Source organism: Macaca mulatta, chromosome 4 (assembly GCF_049350105.2).
Source record: "Macaca mulatta isolate MMU2019108-1 chromosome 4, T2T-MMU8v2.0, whole genome shotgun sequence".
Taxonomy (NCBI): Eukaryota; Metazoa; Chordata; class Mammalia; order Primates; family Cercopithecidae; genus Macaca; species Macaca mulatta.
The window spans coordinates 79022410-79036505 of NC_133409.1; the positions used below are offsets into that span (position 1 = coordinate 79022410).

Genomic DNA, 14096 nt, shown 5'->3' on the forward strand with positions numbered 1-14096 from the left:
TACGACTATCTTATTAACTTAACATCATTGATGTAAATGACCACTCTTTTCCTACTATGCTTCAATGCCACCTTTGTCATAATTAAGTGTTCCTTCAAGTCTGCTTCTGCTTCTGAGTCTCTAATTTCTGTTCCTTTGAGCTATTTGTCCTGGGCTTTTACTGCACACCTCAGATTTGTCCCAACAAGGACTGAAGAAGGTGGGTTATTCATCCACCAATTCCTATTACTCATTGGTGAAAAGTTGCTCCTGGGGACATGAACTCCCTTGCACTTCTGCTGTGCTCTGGGAACTAGCCAGGAATAGCCCTATGACCAGGAAAAGTCTCCAGGATCTACTTCTCCACTCACACAATTGTTGGCAGCATCCAGTTCCTTGTAGTTATGGGACTGAGAGCTTCAGATTTTTGTTGATTGTTGGCCAGAGACCACCCTCAGCTCCCAGAGGTCACCCACAGTTCTTTGCCATTTAGGATGCCCAACATGGCCACTTGCTTCCGCATAGTCAGCAAGAGAAAGAAAGACCAGCATGGTGGGCACTACCCTTCTATGGAATGTAATCATGTTATCATGTATACATAATCACATGTATCTTACCACCTTTATTCCATTTGCGTCACAGGTACCACACTTACGGGGAAACCATCACCCGAAAGTGACAATGTCTAGAGGCAGGAATCATGGAGGCTTCCTTAACTGTCTGTCTGCAACAACAGGTATGGAAGCAATCTGTCAAGCTGAAGGTAACTGCCAGGGTGTGCCACATAGAGACTGGCAAGACACCTTCAGGGCCTACTGTATGTCTGTATTCCAAACCCCTCTTGAATTTCAGACTCATATATACAATGGGCTATGAAACATCTCCTCTTGGACAGCTAATAAGCATCTTGTTTTTGGCATGTCACAAGCTAACCTTAATCCACGCTTCCCCGCCTCAGTAACAAATAGAAAAAAGCCATCACTCTTCCAGTTGTAAAACTCCTGGAGTTGTCTTTGACTCCCCTCTGTCTCATAACTCTGTTGGTTCTGTTTTCAAGATAGATCCAGAAACAGAAACTGACCACTTTTTACCCCCTCTACAAACTGCCAACCTGATCTGAACCACCATAATCTCTGGCCTGTTTCTATTCTTTAATCTCTATAGTCAGTAGCCAGAGAGATTCTGTTTCAATAAAAGTCAGAAAACTGCAGTTCTCAGGTCAAAAATCCTCCAGTGGTTTCCCAAGTTCCTCAGAGTTCAAACCAAAGATCTTCCACGCCTGCAAGCCCTACATGTCCCCAGCCCCAAACCCTCTAGCCCATCCCCGCCCTTCTCCCCTCTACACTCTGCTCCAGCCACACCGGCTGCCTTGCTGTTCCTTGACCACGTGGAGCACATTCCCACCTCAGGGGCTCTGAACTTGCCATTCCCTCTGCTGGAATACTCCTCACCCAGTGAACACATGGTTCACTCCTTCAACTCTTCCTGGTCTCTGATTAAATGCCCCCTTGTTGGCGAGGTCTTTCCTTCTCATCCAACATAGCACCAGACCCTATTCCCCTTACTCTGCTTTATTTCCCTCCATAGCAGTTATCACACAATGTGACATATTATGTATTTATTTCCTTTTTATTTTTCTTCTTTGTAGAGATGGGGTTTGGCTACATTGCCCAGGCTGGTCTCAAATTTTGGCCTCTTGCCTTGGCCTCCTGAAGTGCTAGGATTACAGATATAAGTCACCATGCCTGGCCTGTATTTATTTTCTTATTTATTGTTTTTCTTCCCCTCCTAGAAAGTGGGTTCCCCAAGGCTAAGGACTTCAACTCCTTTATTCACTACTGCTTTCTCCAGATACAGCCTAGAGCAATACTTCACACGCAGGAGATGCTCAATGAATAGTTGTTGAAGGAATGGATGCAGTGTCCCAGAAGAGACTTTAGAGTCACCTGGTCTGGTCTCAATTCAGAGAAGGGCCAGGCTGTCATCACACATTTAGTGAGTGGCAGAGCTGGGACAAGAATCTAGGTCTCCTTTCTCTTGTCCACTGCTCTTCCCACTCTTCTCCGTTCTATGCATAGGTGAAAGCTCAACACCATCAACTGATAATGAAGTAAAACAATGGGGAATAGGAATGAATGTGTTCCTGCAAGTTTTGCTAAATAAAATGATGCCATTCTTTTAATCTATTAATTGATTATCCAAAGCAAATGTCAACAGTGAGTAGAAGGCGGCAAGGCATGAGTTATTGTAACTGATAAAGCAGGAGTGGCGCAGTGGGGGGTTGGGGGGGTGATAGATCAAGTGAGTTATCGTCCTGCCCCAAGGAACCATGGTCTGAGTTATCTGCAAGGTAAATGACTCTGGTAAATAACTCAGTTTGTTCCTTTGATTAACAGGGAGGGATGGATCTAGCAGCTCTGCTCAATGGCCCCTTTCATTGTGTTCTTCACCTGAGCAGTGGCTCCAAGAGCCACTCTTAATAAAGCCAATGTCTAACCTACAAAGCCCAGAAAATAAATCTCCTCTGTGACGGGGCTTAGGCTCCTTTTGCAGAGAGAATGCATGTAGAGAAGAATGTTCTCCACCCACATCTTCTTCCATCCCTTTCCTTGTCCCATCCCTCACCATGCTTTTTATTCTGCTCTGCTAAAATAATTTAATTAAGCTAAAACAACTCCCTAGATTCCCAGGTCATTTATTTCTTTCCTTCTTTCCTTTCTTTCCTTTCTTTTCCTTCCTTCCTTCCTTCCTTCCTTCCTTCCTTCCTTCCTTCCTTCCTTCCTTCCTTCCTTCCTTCCTTCCTTCCTTCTCTCTCTCTCTCTCTTTCTCTCTCTCTTTCTTTCTTTCTCTCTTTCTCTCTCTCTTTCTTTCTTTCTTTCGATGGAGTCTTGCTCTGTCCCCCAGGATGGAGTGCAGTGGTGCGATCTCGGCTCACTGCAACCTCCGCCTCCTGGGTTCAAGCAATTCTTCTGTCTCAGTCTCGCTAGCAGCTGGGACTACAGGCATGCGCCACCATGCCCAGCTAATTTTTGTATTTTTAGTAAAGATGGGATTTCACCATATTGGCCAGGCTGACCTTGAGCTCCTGACTTCAAGTGATCCGCTCTCTTCAGCCTCCCAAAGTGCTGGGATTACAGGCATGAGCCACTGCGCCCAGCCCCAGGTCATTTCTTTTTGCCACCTTGTTTTCACGTGCTTTCCTTTCTCTGCACTCTATTCAAACACATTTTCTGTAATGGCTGGATATTGAGATGGGAGGCAAACTAAAGCAAAAATTGTACTATCTTATTTGCATTTTTTTTTTTTTTTTTTTTGAGACGGAGTCTCACTCTGTTGCCCAGACTGGAATGCAGTGGCGCGATCACAGCTCACTGCAACCTCCGCCTCCCGGGTTCTCGCCGTTCTCCTGCCTCAGCCTCCTGAGTAGCTGGGACTACAGGCGCCCATCATCACCACGCCCAGCTAATTTTTTTGTATTTTTTAGTAGAGACGGGGTTTCACAGTGGTCTCGATTTCCTGACCTCGTGATCCGCCGGCCTTGGCCTCCCAAAGTGCTGGGATTACAGGCGTGAGCCACCGCGCCTGGCCCTTATTTGCATATTTCCACAATTTCTCCAGCAATATGATAGATTGGAATAATAGAGTGGTTTAAGATGTCAGTTTTAAAAATTAATATTTAATTGACAAATAGAACTGTATATATTTATCATATATAACATAATGTGTTGAAATAAGTATACATTGTAAAAAGTCTAAACTAAGCTAATTAGCATATGCATTACCTCACATACTTTTTTTTTGTGTTGAGAACACCTAAAATCTGCTCTTAGTGATTTTCAAGAATACAATACATTGTTATTAACTATAGTTACCATGTTGTACAAAGATGTCAAATTTATAGGCAGGATATGTCAGAAAGTTATATCTGCTAATTTAAAATAATTCTGGGCTGGCACAGTGGTTCACACCTGTAATCCCAGCACCTTGGGGGGCCAAGGCAGGTGGGTTACCTAAGGTCAGGAGTTCAAGACCAGCCTGGCCAACATGGTGAAACCCTGTATCTACTAAAAATACAAAAAATTCACCAGGTGTGGTGGTGAGCACCTGTGATCCCAGCTACTCAGGAGGCTGAGGCAGGAGAATCACGTGAACCGGGAGGTGGAGGTTGCAGTGAGCCGAGATGGCACCACTGCACTCCAGCCTGGGCAACAGAGCGAGACTCCATCTCAAAACAAATAAATAAAATAAAATAATTCTGCATAAACACTATGATATACCTATGTGTAAATTAACTCTAGTATCACTCTAGGTGGCATGGATAGCATTTGAAAGAACCTAATCAAGAAACCATGATCTCGAAATGGTTATGTAAGCTTTATAAATATTGTTATAGATATCTACAGCAGAGGGTGTGTTTAGCCAATTTTAATTGGCTAAACTAATAGTCTTCTAACTATGAGGTTGGAGAGATTACACTAGGTCCCACCTCCTTGCCCCGGAATAGTACACCTTTGCAGCAAGCCCATGAGCCATACACCTTGCAGCAGTGCCTCAGGTCCAGAGGCCCATCTGGCCCTGCCTCCTTCTCCTGCATGAAGGTCTCTGCTGCCTGATCTTCCCAGAAGCCTGACTGAGCTGCTGTCAGAATAGCACGGTATCTGTCTCCTTCTCATGCAAGGTGCTTGTTAGTATCTGAGTGTGGGGGGACTTAGAGCCAAGACTAGAAGAAGGGTTCTATGATAATTTTGGGGCCTGCTTGCTAATAAAGCTTTGTAAGTTTGTCAGAAACTGGCCCAAGACTAGCTTTCATCATAATGAACCATCTGGGAGCAAGGATATATATATATATATATATATATATATATATATATATATACTTTTTTTTTTTTTTTTTTTTGAGGCAGACCCTCACTCTGTCACCCAGGCTGGTGTGCAGTGGTGTGATTTGGCTCACTGCAACATCTGCCTCCCAGTTTCAAGTGATAAATTGGCTCAGGTCAATTTGCAACCCATATCTTCAGCTGTATATATGTATATTTTTTCTTTTTTGAGACAGAGTCTCGCTGTGTCACCTAGGCTGGAGTGCAGTGACATGATCTCCGCTCACTGCAACCTCTGCTTCCTATGTTCAAGCGATTCTTGTGCCTCAGCCTCCCGCGTGGATGGGACTATAGGTGCACACCACCACACCCGGCTAATTTTTGTATTTTTAGTAGAGACGGGGTTTTACCATGTTGGTCAGGCTTATCTCGAACTCCTGGCCTCCAGTGATCCGTCCACCTCGGCTTTCCAAAGTGCTGGGATTATAGGCGTGAACCACCATGCCCGGCTCTATATTTTATTTTTATTGTTCTTGATGAAGAGTAAAAAACAAATAAGCCCTAGTGGTTAGTGGAGGGTGGTAAGAGGTAAGATTTTCCTTCAAATTTGTTTTTCGATCTACTTAAGGATTCTAATGTTCTGAAATTCTTGATGCCTGTTGCTTCACTCATCTGGGAACATGATGGACCCAAATGGAACTTGAGTTTTCTCAGGTAATATTTATTTAATAAAGGAGAATCCTTTCACTGGTAGATGAAAGTCAGGCCTGGAGAGAATCTAGGCCAAATAATCAAAATATATTTTTCACCTGTGATTTTGGCATAGCGGCCATGGGTACCTGATGGGGTTACAGAAGGAAGAGAATGAGAAGAACATCGTCAAAAAATGTTTCTCCTGGCCAAGGTACCCCCTGAGTAGAGAGGCTGGGGCATCCTTCTGCAGGAAGGGTTTGGGCTGATGAAGGCTGCTTCCCAGAAAATAAGTGATGACCAATCAGGAGAGGTCAGGTTCCTAAGGGCCAGATGCAGGAGGACGTCCTCACTTATAAGACTGAGGAAGTGGTGTACCTGCAGACTGACTTATAAAGTTTTACTGAGCCAGTCAGCCCCAAAACACAAAGAGATACATTTTTGCCCTTACACTTTTAGGGTGGGTAGGCCTCCCCCAAATCACACACTTGGAGACCATACCTCCAACCATTCTGTCTTTTGGCCTGGTGTGGATATGAAGGAAGAGGCAGCTACAGGCAGGCTTTGTTTTCCCTTTTTCAGTTTGGAACATTTAGGGGCAGATAAATTGGCATAAAGCAAACATAATTACATGTCAACTTCAAAGAGAGAAAATATCACGTACTTTAAATTCCGTAACCTGCCATGAAGGAAATTATTCATGTTGACCTAATTTTATTTCATATCTACCTACCATAGTTTAGAATAAAAATGTTGGTTGATTTTATAACTCAGTGCTTTTATTGGAAAACAATGTTTTTAAGTGGCAATATACTTCTGAAGAGAATATACATTGTCCCAACAATGTATTTTACAGTAACTGATAACTATGGATAATGAATGGCCGCTTTGGTAGGGAATTTAACATCTTTTTAAAAAGTAAAACTATAGGCTCATTCATTTTTGTCTTTATTTAATTTTTTTGTATTTTATTCTTATTATAACTCATTTATCATTATTAATCAATTAATCATTGTTTCTTTACCTTCTTGTTTTTTTTAAATTTATTTATTATTATTATTATACTTTAAGTTCTAGGGTACATGTGCATAACGTGCAGGTTTGTTACATATGTATACTTGTGCCATGTTGCTGTGCTGCACCCATCAACTCGTCAGCACCCATCAACTCGTCATTTACATCAGGTAAAAAATATGGAACGCTTCACGAATTTGCGTGTCATCCTTGCGCAGGGGCCATGCTAATCTTCTCTGTATCGTTCCAATTTTAGTATATGTGCTGCCGAAGCGAGCACTACCTTCTTGTTTTCATGCACTGACTCAATCAAGTACCCAAGTTTCTGGTTACAACAATATTATTTTCACTCTTTCATTAATTTCTGGTTTATTTTATTTTAGGTGCTAGAGAAGACACTGCAGAGTAGAGATCAAAGGAATCTTAGTAATTGTTCAATCCAATCCCCACACTTTAAAGATGAAGAAACTGGTATTGAGAAAAATGCACAGCTTACCCAAGGTTGCACTGCCGGTTAGTAGCAGAGATGAAACCCACATCTGATGACTACACCATATTGCTCCCAGTTTCCCTGTCTGTTCCACATGTAAAAGTCTGATTCTTCACTTCTCCTTTGAGTATACAGACTTTTAATGTTTTTGTATGTCAAGATGGAATTTTCCTCATATACAGCCCCTGCCTTTTCTCCTCCCTTCACATCTTGCGGGATGTTTAACAGAATTTAAAAGGAATTTTTTGTTTTGTTTTGGTGTATCTGATAAAAGTCAAGGGAGGGAGAGGGCCAGTATAAGCAAGAGAACTCTTTGTCTATCTTGTAGATGCTGTAGTCTGAGGTATCAGAAACACACAAAGGTTTGAAGAACTGGTACATGCCCCCAGGTGGGAAGCCAGGACTCTTGGCAGGATCTTGAGGACAAGGCAAAGCACAATAAGAGAGTGAGGGGATCCTAGAGGTGAAATCAAGGAAGAGAAACTAGAGACAGAGAAAGAAACTGGCTATCCATCCAAGATGGATCCTGTGTGGACTGATGGGAGGCTTGGCATCATCCTTTAGTAGACTTCATGTGGTTGAATAATTGGCCAATGGAAGGAATTTCTTTTTTGGTAACAGACTCTGTGTGTACAGTTATGAATCTTAATTTATAATAAAAGGTTACATTGAAAATTGAGCATATTGACAACTTTGGGCTTTAATATTACTACTGTGCTATTTAGGTCCCAACCATCATTTTAATCTGGGCGTTCTTGAAACAGCTCTCATTATTGGTATGCCAAGCTGTCTCATAGGGCATCTACTTAGCAAAAGTGGAGTGAAGTGTTCAGGATACATAAATGAGGTGAAGCTTGTGGTATTCCGTTCCTTTTTGCTGAAGCCACTCCTACCAGCTGCTTTCTAGATTGTTCACCTTATATGAGCATGGTGCAGTATAAAAGTTGTAGACTTTGGCCTCAGACAGATCTAAATTCTAATCTCAGCTCACTACCTCCTAGTTAAGGACAAGATTTCTTTACCCACTCCCAGTCTCAATTTTCTCATGTCTAAAATGGCAGAAATAATGTGTACTTTGCAGGGTTGTTGTGAGAATTAAGCAATATGGGTAATGCACTTGGGACAGTGCTTTACACAAAATTGTCAATAAATGATGATCTGTCTTTTCCTGGCACTACAAAGCTGAGGAGAGGAGGGAGGGAGATGAGTGTCTGGAGGAAGAAAGGGCAGGAGTTTCTTTATCTTTGAGTGAAGGAGTGTTGGGGGTTAGTAGGAATATAGGAATAGTGAGTTGGCTGGGAAGAAAAAAAGAAGGATGAAAAGAGGAAAAGAATAGGATAAAAGAAGGATACGGTGGAGAAAATGGGCAAGGGCCCGAGAGAGAAGAGCGAGAATGGCAGTGATGGTGAGCATTGGTGGAGTGATGGAAGGTTCTCTAGCCCCAGTTGAGCTTGTTAGAAATACAGTCTCAGGTCCCTCCCCGGACCCTCTGAATCATAATTTGCAGTTTAACGAGAAGTCCCCAGGTGATTCCCACATCTATTACTTGTGCAGAGTTGATGTTTTCATCTGCTGCGGGTGGGGGGCGGGGGGCAGATGTAGAGCAGATTCAGATCAAGAGGAAGTTCCCAGGGCTTTGGGTTATCTCTAAATTTATCAGGAATACTTCCCAATGAAGTGGGTTGAGATCCAGGATGTGTCACTTTCCTTTGTATTCACATCTGGCTGGTCTGGACAGAGGATCTGCAAACCAGAGTCAGGCTGTGGACTCCGGGATTCTTGGAACTTCTCTTCTGAATCCAAAGTAGCAGGTGTGGAGGAACAAGGAAGTGGAGTGGTGAACATTATTTGTCTATACAGGAAACAGGAAGAGGATGGGGATTGTCCTTTTAGACACATTTGGCAAGTGAGGTAGTCATCCTGCACCGCACCCTCCTCCCTACCCCTTCAGCTCCCGGTGCCCTACCTTTTCTCTGAGCAACAGAAGCACTTTTGTCTGCATTTAGGTTGCTCATCGCTGGTGCATTGGAAAGAACACTGGGCTAATGCCCTCGGGCAAGCCACTTCACCACCCTGCTCCCAGTTTCCTGATATGGAAGAAGGGCTGAAAATTGTGATGGTAGGTGCCCAGGGTTGCCCAGTGCAGTGGGGACTGGAACTGTGGTGACTATTTCTGCCTGATGGTACTCTCAAGTCAGCAGCTAGCCAGGTGATAAAAGGGAAAGAAGCTGCTGGGTGTAGAATAGAAAAGTGCCAGCGGAAGAGTAGGAACAGTCGCTGTTCAGTCCTGCCACTTGTCAGCATGAGGGAATTTGGGCCTAGGGTAGCCAGACAATCTTTTCTTTTTTTTCAAGAAAAACTAGAAGTCCAGACTTTTCTGTTAGATTTTCTGAGTTTTAAAGACTGACTGTGAATTCATTAAAACACACACACATACACAAAATGAGAAAACCTGCTGCTCATACAAAACAAATCTGAGGGCTGTTTTGAAGACTGGCAGTGAATTCATTAAAAAAAAAAAACACATACACACAATGAAAAAACCTGCTGCTCATACAAAACAAATCTGAGGGCTGCAGCAGCTCACAGGCTGCCAGTGTGTGACCTCTTTCCTAAGTCTTTTAAAAGAGGAGAATTGACATTTTCATCAGACTTGAAATAGGTAAACAGGACCAAGACTCTGGAATAGCTGCTTGCCCCAGTATGGCAGGCCCTGGCGACGCCTCCCCCAGGGATATAAAAACACGGATTTGGCTGGGTGTGGTGGCTCACGTCTGTAATCCCAACACTCTGGGAGGCCTAGGCGGGTGGATCACCTGACGTCAGGATTTTGAGACCAGCCTGGCCAACACGGTGAAACCCCGTCTCTACTAAAAATACAAAAAAATTAGCCAGGCATGGTAGTGCACGCTTATAATCCCAGCTACTCAGGAGGCTGAGGCAGGAGAATCGCTTGTACCAAGGAGGCGAAGGTTGTAGTGAGCCAAGATCGAGCAATTGCACTCCAGCCTGGGCAAGAGCAGTGAAACTCTGTCTCAAAAAAAAAAAAAAAAAACCAAAACAAAACCACACACACACCTGGATTTGTCCTTCTTGATGGACACAGTTTGAATAAAATAAAGTTTCCATACCCTTTCCATTGCAACTAAACATAAAAATACAAGAATATTCAATAAGTCATATACTATGGGATGAAAAGAGCATGTCATAATTAGTTGATTAATCACTGTCACCCTCTTGTCATGTGGTGATACATGAGTAATGTATGTTCAGAGTATTGATTGCATCCAAGCTAGGATTCCTTTGTGGCATCAGCTGAAGGACATGGTGACCACAAAGGTCCACCTCAAGTTACTACCTTTTGTGAATTGACAATGGGGTGCACAGCCAGGTGTAATTCAAGCACATCTTCCCACAGGCAGCGGGTGGTTATGGCTGCACTGGGGTCACTGTGTTGCTTTCAGCCTTAATGGGAATCTTCATTGAAACAGAAACCTAATTCCATTTAGGTTAATAATATGCTCACTCAAGCTTCCTTCCCAGAACTAGCCTGATCTTTACACCTTCTGAGGGGAAACTGGCAGTGATTCCTCATTGCAGGTGGATATCTTATCAGGTAAAGCAGGGTTAGGAAAGACTTACATTTTTACTCCAAGCCATTTCGATTGCTTTTTTTCATAGTGAAAGTGTAGTAACTCTCTCTTATCTCTGCATGCACTGGTGATAAAAATGTGTAGGACCACAGTAGTTGGTATTTGTCTCCCAGATAGGCCAGCCTGAAACTTGGGAGTGGAATGAGCTTGTATTCAAGCTGGTGTTAACCAGGACTGTAGCTATTCGTTCCAACTCTACTCTTTTCATCCAGGCTGTTGCATGATCAATGGCTGTGGAAATAATTTACGGGGCCAAAAGAGGGTTCTGGGAATGTGATAATTTGGATGCAATTTCTATCTTTCCCAACCCCCACTCCAAAAGTTCTTCCTCTCTAGACTCAAACAGCTGCTAACTCCTGTGGATGGCTGGGTGCCAGTGAGGCCTCAGGCTTTGGTGGGTTCCAAGCAGACAGAATTGTAAACTTCCTTCTTCCAGTGGGCTGGGCAGGTGCCTAGAGAATAATGTCAAAGGTGAAGAAGGGAAGGCAGTCAATCCTTAGTGGAGAGGGGCTGTCAGGGCTAATGTCAACACAAGCCTAGTGTGACTGTGCTGGGTTTTCCTAGCTGAAGGGGCTGAGGAGGAACTGAATGGGAGACTGAGTCCTCCACCTGGAAGCTAGGGCAGTGTGAGAAGTTTGGGAGGTTTCCTGCAGGTGACTAGCAGGGTGCTGGCAGCTTCTACAATTCAGTCTGTGGGGACCTTCTGCCACCTGTGGGGCTCCTACAACTTAGAACACATAAGCTGCCACACCCTGAGTGGGGCTCCCACCACTTAGAACACATAAGCTGCCACACCCTGAGTGGGGCTCCCACCACTTAGAACACATAAGCTGCCACACCCTGAGACCTATGAGCCCACAAAAAAATAACAATAACACCCCATTTAAAATGGGCCAGCAGCCAGAGAGAGGAGAATCAGCTGGAAAAGCAGAACACACTCCCAGCAAACTAAAGCTTAGAGAGGAGTGTCTGAGTCGGGGAGGGGTGTGGATAGGAGCTTCAGTGAGAAAACAGCAACTTTTGGTGGGCAGAAGGAGAGGGAGAAATAAGATTCTAAGGGGCTAACAAGGGGAGGAGAGAGAAAGTAAAATGATCCTTAAGCTCTCATCTTGTTAAAGTGAAGGGATCAGGAGGAAGCGGAAGCATCTCAGTGGGGTAAAAGATGAGTATTGGTGAGGATAATAGTGTCTTGTTTTCAAATGCTGGTAGAGAAGTATGTATCATAAAGCAACCAGGAAAGAATGATTTGTTCAGGCAAACTAATATAAGGGAAAGAAAGAAAAAAACACTAAAAATAAATTACAGAAAAAGTAGGTTGGGCTGGGCACGGTGGCTCCCGCCTGTAATCCCAGAACTTTGGGAGGCCGAGGCTGGTGGATCACTTGAGGTCAGGAGTTCGAGACCAGACTGGCCAACATGGTGAAACCCCATCTCTACTGAAAATACAAAATTAGCCGGGCGTGGTGGTGCATGCCTGTAATCCTAGCTACTTGGGAGGCTGAGGCAGGAGAATTGCTTGAACCCAGGAGGCAGAGGTTGCAGTGAGCCGAGATCATGCCACTGCACTCCAGCCCAGGCAACAGAGTGAGACCTTGTCTCAATTAAAAAAAAAAAAAAGTAAGTTGGAAGAAATAAAATCAAGTACTATATCAGTCACACACAAAATGTGAAGACTAAATTCTTTCTTTAAAAGACAAACTATTCCACTGGATTAAAAAGCAAAACCTATTTATATAAGGAACATAATTAAAATATAGTAATAAAAAAGGCTGAAAAATCAAAGAGTAGGCAAATGCAAACAAAAAGAAAGAAGTAGAAATGTTAATGCATAGTGGAATTTTAGAAGAAAAGCACTACAAGGGGTTATTATGTAATGATAATATAAGTAATACTATCATTAAAGAAAATATAACAGTGAAAAACCTTTAGGTACCAAACAATATAGAAGCCAAACCTAAAGCAAAAACAATCAGAAATGCAACAACAACCCAACAAAACTGTACAGTGAAGATGAGGGACTTCAGTATATTCTCTCATGAGTGAATAGGTCTAATAGATAAACAATAATATTGACTTAATGGCTATATGTAGACATTATATCCCTCAAATAGAGAGTATCATATTTTGCTATTTATGAAACACTAAAAAGAAAAAAAACAATTCTGTATTTGATCATAAAGAAAATACATTTTTAAAAAGTGAGATCTAACAGATCACCTGATCATAATTCAATGAATTGAGATACAAATAATATAACTTAAAGATTCTCAATGACATGGAAATTGAGAAATGTGCTACTAGATAGCAGGTGGATCAAAGAGAAAATTTAAAGGAAAATTACAAACTATAAAGCAAAGAAAAGTATAACTTATACCAACCAAGCCACAGTGGAGGCTTACTCAGAGGAACGTTTATAGCTTTACATTTTTTTAGGAAGAAAGATGAGAAATAAAGAAACTAAATATTCATCTTAAGATACTAGAAAAAGAGCAATAACCAAAAGGAAAAGGAAATTAACAAAGATAAAAACTTACATAGAAAGCAAACCAAAAAAATATATAGAAAGAAAGTATAAATCAAAATGTGGCTCTTCAAAAAGACTAATAAGATAAATTCCTCAAGAGCCTGATAAGAAGAAGGAGTAAGAGAAGAAAAATATGCATGAATTAGAATGAGAAAGGAGATATAATTCAAATAAAGACTAACAGAATCATCAGAGACTACTATAAGAAACTTGGGGAACAAGTATAAAAACCTAATGAAAATGAAGGATTTTCCAGCAAAATATGAATTAACAAAATGAATACAAGGAAATGTGGAAAACTTGAACAGATCAATTACCATAGAAGAGATTGGAAATGCAACTACAAAATCTACCATTGAAAAAAGAAGGCCAGGTGCGGTGGCTCATGATAGTAATCTCAGTACTTTGGGAGCCCAAGGCAAGCAGATCACTTGAGCCCAGGAGTTTGAGACCAGCCTGGACAACATGGTGAAACCCCATCTCTACAAAAAACACAAAAATTAGCTGGGCATGGTGGCGTGTACCTATGGTCCCAACTACTCAGGAGGTTGAGGCGGGAGGATCACTGGAGTCCACGAAGTCAAATCCGAGTGAGCCGTGATTGTGCCACTGCACTCCAGCCTGGGCTATACAGTGAGACCCAGTCTTGAAGGGAAGGAAAGGGAAAAGGAAGAGGGAAGGGAAAGGAAAAGGGGAAGGGGATGGGAAAGAAGAAGGGGAAGGGGAAGACGAAGGGGACTGGATGACTTCACAGCCATGTTTTACCTAACCTTTAACACAGATAATTCCATGTTATTTAAATTACTCCAGGCCATAGAAAAGGATGAAAAGGTAACTACTTTGTGAGCCAGCAAACTTTAATACAAAAGCCTGATAAAAGATATTAAAAGAATAGAACATTATAAAGTAATCTTACTTACGAATGG

The 14096-nt window shown here is 42.4% G+C and overlaps 1 long non-coding RNA gene and 1 other non-coding gene across 2 annotated transcripts; one reads left to right on the forward strand and one right to left on the reverse strand.

Moving 5' to 3' along the window:
- The first annotated feature begins 739 nt into the window (after nt 1-739).
- LOC144340311 (uncharacterized) lies at nt 740-8974 on the forward strand. The gene is made up of 4 exons (XR_013416286.1): nt 740-4657; nt 5428-5513; nt 6561-6673; nt 6887-8974. It is a non-coding gene; the product is annotated as an uncharacterized LOC144340311 (long non-coding RNA).
- Nucleotides 6677-6783, reverse strand: LOC114677771 (U6 spliceosomal RNA). The gene has a single exon (XR_003729217.2). It is a non-coding gene; the product is annotated as a U6 spliceosomal RNA (small nuclear RNA).
- Nucleotides 8975-14096: the final 5122 nt, after the last annotated feature.